The sequence below is a fragment of the Schistocerca nitens genome, chromosome 4, assembly GCF_023898315.1.
Source record: "Schistocerca nitens isolate TAMUIC-IGC-003100 chromosome 4, iqSchNite1.1, whole genome shotgun sequence".
NCBI lineage: Eukaryota > Metazoa > Arthropoda > Insecta > Orthoptera > Acrididae > Schistocerca > Schistocerca nitens.
In genome coordinates, this window is record NC_064617.1 from 914285085 (window position 1) to 914293419 (window position 8335).

The following is an 8335-nucleotide window of genomic DNA, read 5'->3' on the forward strand; positions in this document are numbered from 1 at the left end:
CTGCAAATAATTATTTTAACAAACATTCAGCAGCACAATAGATGGAGCGTTTCTCCTGTGACACATGTGGTCGTTCCCCAGACACCAGTTTTGGGGTCAGTGTCACCTCGTCGCAGATAAGGAAGTCGACAGCATGGCTCCCTAAATTTTTACGACCTCTTGGAACGCCCACCGGGCGCGATTCGGCGGCGTATCCGGGCCAGACGGCGACCCCGCCTCGTCCTTGGGCCGTGGGGAGAGCGATCGCCCGCTCGCCTATAAATGTGCCACTCGGGATTCGGAGGGCACAGTTGTCCGCCAAAGACACAGCAGACGCTCCACTGGTGGCCCGCTCAGCACACCCTCAACCAACAATGAACAAGTACTTGGTGAGTACTATCCGTGTTCCCATCTTATCAGGCTCATCAGGATCTCCAGGATACTGGCAGGTATGACATTTGGAAGAGTGTAGCATCGATCGCGAACTAGCTACGGGTTCTTCAGCGTGGTGATCGAGGTCTTTGGTTGCAGGGTAGTTAATTTATGTGTGGTCTAGACCGTCCACTTTTGGGATGTGAAATAATTCAACAGGGCGCCTGTAAATTGGGTAGTTTAGTTTGTTATCAAAATTTCCATGCCGAAATAGACCTAAGAAACTCTTTCCTGTGAATCTCTATTAGAAAATGTTTGTTTCGAATTTGAAAGTGCTGCACTTCGCTTGTCGTGTGTTGCAGCTTTCCAAGTATTTCGGAGTTACTGAGTAACACTCTGGACTGGCATTCTGGAGGACGGTGTTTCAAACCCCGTCAGGCCATTCACATTCAGATTTTCTGTGGATTTCCTAAGAGGCTTGAGACAAACACCGGGATGGTTCGCATTCTGGAGGACTGTGTTTCAAACCCCGTCAGGCCATTCACATTCAGATTTTCTGTTGATTCCCTAAGAGGCTTGAGACAAACACCGGGATGGTTCCTTTGAAAGTGGCACAGTTGATTTCATTCCCTAACCTTCCCATTTCCGAGCATATGCTGCACGTCTAAAAACTTCGACGTTGACGAGGGATTACGCTTTTTCTTTGAAAGTTGGCAATATCTAACGTTTGTGAATCTAACCAATAACATTCATCATGGAATGCATTAACTTTGCTCATATGACTTGAAGATTTACTCACGAACCACGTTTCAGTCGTTTCCAGCATTTCCGTGTATTTTTTTGTAAATATTCGGCTTTTTGTAGTTACTGATTAAAATATACTGTGTCCGTTCTGTAATACCCTATTTTTTTCCCTTTTATGTCTCATTTTAATATGAATATATAGCCACAAATGTTGGCGAATGATTTACTTAAGACTCTTCTCCAGTGTTGACTCGGATTTTGAAGTGAAATGCGTGTCTCCTGGATAGCTCATTTTAACTGTAAAACGTAGCCGGCCGGGGTGGCCGAGCGGTTCTAGGCGCTACAGTCTGGAACCGCGCGACCGCTACGGTCGCAGGTTCGAATCCTGCCTCGGGCATGGACGTGTGTGATGTCCTTGGGTTAGTTAGGTTTAAGTAGTTCTACGTTTTAGGGGACTGATGACCTCAGAAGTTAAGTCCCATAGTGCTCAGAGCATTTTTTTTAACGTATTTGTGAGAAGTCTTTGGAAGAACGTAAAATTTCTTTTTGTTGCAAGAGAGGTCTCCTTCAATGAAGAGCCACAAAATCTTTTTACTTCTTCAGTAAGACTGATTTTGGGTTTCAATTTTCCAGTGGTTGACCCTCCCAGTACTCTATACGGTTGCCAACAGTTCTTCAAAAACCTGCATATGTGCCCCTTACTTATGATACAATCAGCATTCATTTTAAAGGTAAAGCGAACGAAAAGCCGAAATTGCTTGAGTGTCAGATCGCATAAAACTAATGACCAACCAGTCACTTAGGTGTACAACAGATAAACATTGGCGTACGTTTTATCAACTCTTTCCTCTCATTAAAATCCCTGCCACGGTTCTGTTCTGGCGACACCGAGACGGAGACCACCACAAAACTGACTACTGTACTTCACGGTTCGGAAGATCGCTATAAATGCATTATTAACTAAAATCGCGTTTGTGTTACTGCAATAAACTTGTACGTGATATATCAAATTCGTCAGGCACGAGAGGTATCCGGCATTCTTTTAATCTGATGTATAATTTTGGTACTCATCTTATGTTCCTATAGTATACAGAAATCGCATATAAACCCTTAATGTATTTAGTGGAAACTGAGGACTGGAAACGGAACAGTAAGATATTTGTGTTGGTTCAGTAAGTTTTCTTTTCTATTCGACGACAGGCTTACACAAGCAGCAATTACTTAAGATAGCTACTAATGGATTTTGAAGGATTAGTTCACCTCTTTCGACTTCTCATTCTCCAAAAATAGACATACGATACAGAGCAATAGCTTACTTTTGTAACTGACAAAGTTATTTCTCTCGGTCTGTGAGGACCTGTTATTTTATTCACCTGAGATGAAGTGCAGAAAGAATAAATCAGGATTACCGGAATTTTACATAAAGGAGTACACTGTAGAGCTGTAAATAGTTAATAACGTAGAACTAGTCAAATTTGCCATACTGGAAAATGCTAGAGACTTCTATGCACGAATAGAGGGAAAAACTTTGTCCAGTAATCGCACTGCACACGAGTATGTTTCTTTGAGGAACTATCTTAACGTTCGGAAATTGTGAAAGGTGTATCAGAATTATCGGATGTGAATCTAAATAGCACAGTGCTCAATGTTGAGAAGGGGAAACGTTTAGCTAAGACTGAGGACTGACAAAGTTTGTCATAACATACAGCGTTCCGATTCAGGGCTAAATGCTAGAGACTATGATGCTGGACAAGAAGGTACTACGTATGCACGATAACCGAATATCATGCATCATTTTCTGCTATACTCATTTTCAAACTAAGAAGAGCGTAAGAGCACTGCGCTTTACTTCCTTAGGTAATTGTTCTAGTATGCAATGCATTGTGGCAAGTGAGACTTTTTTGAATACTGAAGCTCAGTACAGGGCTTCTAAAGCAAGACTTTTGCTACCTAAGCTATGCTACAACTTATCGTCGACCGTCTCGATCAACAAACCTGGGAGTGTAACTAAAATGGGGACTACCTTGAGCAAAATCCACATTTTAATCATACGGTCGTCTGAAATAGATGGAGACGGGAATGCAATTTGATATCTGCCAAAAAGGTTCAAATGTGGTATACCATTATACGAAAACAAGAAAAGTCTAAAACTAGCACAAATGGAGATGCCTGTGTGTCTGTACTAGAGCTTTAACGTGATCGTGCGATCGGGAAATACCATAAACATGGAGCAATACGTCTCTCAGGATTGTATTAATTCCTATGTCACTCTGCGAGTCAGTTCTCCGAGCTATCGAGCGTTCAAGTGCAGGCGATTTGAATATCTATTGGTTTCAGTGTACAAGCCACACAAAAGCGACACGCGTGGTGTAAGGTCATCATTTCGCTGTCACTGGGATTTTACAAGATGTGAATCATTTTGCAATTTTTTTGACATTTTGGCCACGGTAAATGACAACACAATTTGCAAAGAATCTACGATGGCTGCTCACATTGTCTCATAAATCGTTTATATATAAGGAGTGATCAAAGAACTTCACTTTGAGGGCGTTGTCTACAGCGTACATGCAACGTAGCGCGACTGCGATGCTGGTATATAAGCAGCGACTTGTATGCAAGGTATCAGCGTGGCATTCGTGTCTTTCCGACGTCCGTCCGGTAAATGCGAAAACGTGAACTCTGGTGACTTTATTACCAAATGCGTCCAAACAGGACCAAAGTGCTGTTATTCTTTTCTTGGCTGCCGAAGGAAAAACACCGATAGACATCCACCGGACGGCGCTCGAGAGGAAACCTTTTGATCACCCATTATAAATTAGGAGCAGCATAGGGACTATAACACTTCCTTGGGGCTCAACAGGTATGATTTCTGTTTTACTCGATGACTTTCCGTCGATTACTACAAACTGTGTCCTTTCTGACAGGAAATCAATAACCAAGTCGTACAACTAAGACATTAGTCCATAAGAAATCAATTTGATTAGAAATCGATTGAGAGGAAAGGTGTCAAAAGCCTTCCGAAAATCTAAAAATCAATTTGAGATCCCCTGTCGATAATACTCACTACTTCGTGACAATAAAGAACTAATTGTGTTTCACAAGAACGATAGTCTATAAATCCGTGTTGCCTGTTTGTTTTTTCTAGGGAATTCATAATGTTCGAATACAGTATACGCTCCAAAATCCTACTGCAAATCGACGTCAGTGATATGGGTCCGTAATTCAGCAGATTGATCTTATTTTCTTTCTCAAGTTTTGGTGTGACCTGTGCATTTTTCTAGTCCTTGGGTCCGGACCTTTCGTTGGGCTATCCGGTTATATGATTGCTAAGTATGGGGCTATTCTATCAGAATACTCTGAAAGAAAATGTTTCGCTAAAGGAGCATCTGTATGTTCCAGAACCGATGACGATGTTCAGAAATGTTAAGTCGTTGCCAGAACGGGACCCTGATTCCTTTTCTGTTTCGAAAGACTTGTTTCCTGACGAAAAAAAAAAAGAGACTTGTTAGACAACATTGGTAATTATGCAGAAAAGTAAAATGAATCTACACTTTAGTCACGTTGCACATGTCTTTGTTTCCTGTATAAACTTTATCTAGCACACGTCTTGTTACCTTAATTTTTCAACCACCCCTATAGAAGAATAGAATGTTTCAGATTCTCACCAAATATTTTAAGGAACATATCTCTAGTAAATATATAGGAAATGTATTCGCCGTTGAGAATTTGAACCAAGGTCGGCTGTATATCAGAATTACGACGATGAAAAGTCGTGCCAGACCGGGACTGAAGGCCAGATTTCCCGCTTTACGCGAGCGGTCGCCTTAACCGCTTCGGCTATCCGTGCACGAATCACGGCCCGACTCAAACTTCCATATATCGTCGTTCATGTGTCTCAAAACTGCACTCGTACGTTGCATATTCTCGTCCAAGGCATATTTAGTGAAAGTCGAGAGTCTGGTATCGGTGAATAAATACGAAATAACAGTCCTTTGCGTCATTAAGAATTACGCTTATATGTCTGACAGAACATTCTATCGTACTTCTCAATAACATAGGCATTGTTGTTTCGTATTCGAATAGATAGATTATTGTACCAAAGGTTGATGATGAAGCAATATACAGGGCGAGTCAAAAGTCCTCGGACAACTTCATAAGTTGGAAGATTAAAGGGAAAATTGAAATGTAATGATGGGAACATAGGTTTGACGTGGGGCCGCTACTTTTGGAGTGAATGTCATTCATGACCGCCATCTTGAAATCCACCATTTTGGATTCAAGTAATTTTTTAAAAATGGGAAGGGGGTTGTATGACACATCAAATAACACTCGCTTGAGCTCTGGAATTGAGTGGTGTAATTTGTTTTTGTCTATCTTGTACAGTTTAGAAGTTATTAATGTGGTTGCGGCCACTACAGTTGTGCATTGCACGGGATGGACAACACGTAGAACATGTGTTGTAGCAGTCGGTATGAAGGTAATTTCCCAACTTTGAACATTAATAACCTCTAAACTCTACAAGATAGACAAACACAAATTACACCGCTAAATTCCAGAGCTCAAACGAGTGTTATTTGAAGTTTCATACACCCCCTTTCCCATTAAAAAAAATGACTTGAATCCAAAATGGCGGATTTGAAGGTGGCGGCCATGAATGACATTCACTCCAAAAGTTGCGGCCCCACATCAGACCTATGTTCCCACCATCACATTTCAATTTTCGCTGTAATCTTCCAACTTATGAAGGTGTCCAAGGACTTTTGACACGCCCTGTATTTATCTCCGTACAGTTGTTGACACTGGTTATGTTTGGTGTGTACTACAGGCTTTATTCGTGGTGTTGGCGGCCCTGGTGGCTGTGAGCGTGGCCGTGCCGTACCCCGCGCCGTACCCAGTCGCCGCCCCCGCTGCCGCCCTCGCCGCCGCCGCTCCCGCCGCCAAGGAGTCGCTCAAGGGCCAGGAGGCGTTCTACTTGGGCTACGCGGGGTACCCCTACGTGTATGGCGGGCCGGTCGCCTACTTTGGTTGAGCTCCCACCCCGGGCCAAATACTACATGGACACCGAACTTGCTACTCATCATGACTACACAACTGCTCAACATCACCGCTTCCTCTCTTCGCTACCAGCGTACGCTTCCATCTATTGTAACTCTATCTATGCCATCTTGTGTAATAAACGTTTATAGTTAAATACAGCCATACAGTTTTATTTTCTGCAAAATCCTTACAACCTTATTTAATTCACTAAGGATACAAATGGAAAGAGAAGACAATACTGAATAACGATGGGACGTGCTCAACATTTATCTTTATTCAAATGACCACGTTGTTCCTTATTTAGTCTAGAACGTTCAAACAATATCCTTAGTACCATTCCGTGTAACTATGGAACTACGTACACTCCCTCGACGGGGAAAGTTCAATAGTGTAAAATTATTTATAATCCTAAGGTGACGTCATCACTTGTCTGCTTTGATGAGTTTTTGAAATCTAACCCAAGTACAGCCAAATTGACGGACTGTGGTAAGTGGTCATTTGTAAATTGCGAAAAACGCCCAATAAATAATGCAACACACTTTTTTCTGAAAGCAGGTTGGTTTCATTCAGGATTCCAGATCAACATATTATTCCCCACTCTTTTGCCTCAAATCCCTATTTTTCAACGTAATCTCCATTCACCTTACAAGGAGGCCTGTACACCCCAATGGTGCCTCTCTACTAGTCGACGTCAGACTGCATCAGTGACCTCACCATCACGCAAGCACTGCTTCCAACGGAGTGCATCCTTCATTGTACCAAACAGGTGGAAACCGGAAGATGGGAGATGTGGGCTGTAGGGTACATCAGGGAGAATAGTCAACAAAGTTTTTTGACCTCCTCTCGGGAGCACAGGCTTTTGTGAGGGTTTCCGTTCTCGTGCAGAAAGAGAAATTCGTTTGCATTTTTGTGGCAACGAACACGCTGAACTCATTTCTTCAATTTCCTGTGGGTAGCTGCGTACACTTCAGGGTTTATCGTTGCATTATGAGGGAGGATATCAAACAGAATAACCCCTTCGGAGAATGAGTAGACTGTCGCCATGGCTTTACCAGCTGAGGTTGTGGCTTTGAACTTTTTCTTCGGAGGAGAGGTGATGTGGCAACACTCCTTTTTTTTTCGTTAGAACTGATGACCCATGTTTCACAGCCTGTGACGATGTTCGACACAAAACTATCACGATCAACGCCGTAACGCTCATGTACGAGGGTCACTCCATAAGAAACGCACACTACTTTTTTAAAAAATCCATCTTTTATTCTACATGTTTGAAAGTTTTACAGTGTGTAGATACATCCTTTAAGAACAATATTTTCATTTCTCCACATAATTTCCATCCCTCTCAACTGCCTTACGCCATCTTGGAACCAACGCCTGTATACTCACACGGTGAAATTCTGGACCAACCTGTTGGAGCCACTGTTTGGTAGCGTGCACAAAGGAGTCATCATCTACAAACCTTGTTCCACGAAGAGTCTTTCAGTTTCCCAAAGAGATGATAGTCACATGGAGCCAGGTCAGGACTGTAAGAGGCAGGTGTTTCAGTGTTGTCCATCCGAGTTTTGCGATCGCTTCCATGGTTTTTTGACTGACATGTGGTCGAACACGACTCAGTCGAGCTTGAAGTTTCTTCAGTGTCGTCACATATGTATCAGAATTTATGGTGGTTCCACTTGGCATGATTTCCACAAGCAAGAGTCCTTCGGAATCGAAAAACACCGTAGCCATAACTTTTCCAGCAGAAGGTGTGGCTTTGAATTTTTTTTTTCTTGGGTGAATTTGCATGATGCCACTCCATTGATTGCCTCTTCGTCTCTGGTGAAAAATGATGGAGCCATGTTTCATCAACTGTCACAATTCTTCCAAGAAATTTACCTCCACCATTCTGATACTGTTCCAAAAGTTCGCTGCATACCGTTTTTCTCGTTTCTTTGTGAGCCACTGTCAATATCCTGGGAGTCCACCTGGCACAAACATTTTTTAACGCCAACACTTTCAGTATTCTGCAAACACTTCCTTCCCCTATCCCAACGTAGCGTGACAATTCGTTCACTGTGATGCGTATGTCAGCAGTCACCAATTCGTGAACTCTCTGCACATTGTCTGAAGTGTGTGCAGTACGAGGCCTGCCGCTGCGAGGACAATCCTCAATATTGCCGTGCCCGCTTTCATCACGTAACCTGCTTGCCCACCGACTAACCTG

General features: G+C 42.7%; 1 long non-coding RNA gene across 1 annotated transcript; it reads left to right on the top strand.

The window, feature by feature from the left end:
* Positions 1-288: 288 nt before the first annotated feature.
* Positions 289-6290, top strand: LOC126253508 (uncharacterized). The gene is made up of 2 exons (XR_007545986.1): positions 289-368; positions 5921-6290. It is a non-coding gene; the product is annotated as an uncharacterized LOC126253508 (long non-coding RNA).
* The last annotated feature ends 2045 nt before the right edge of the window (positions 6291-8335 follow it).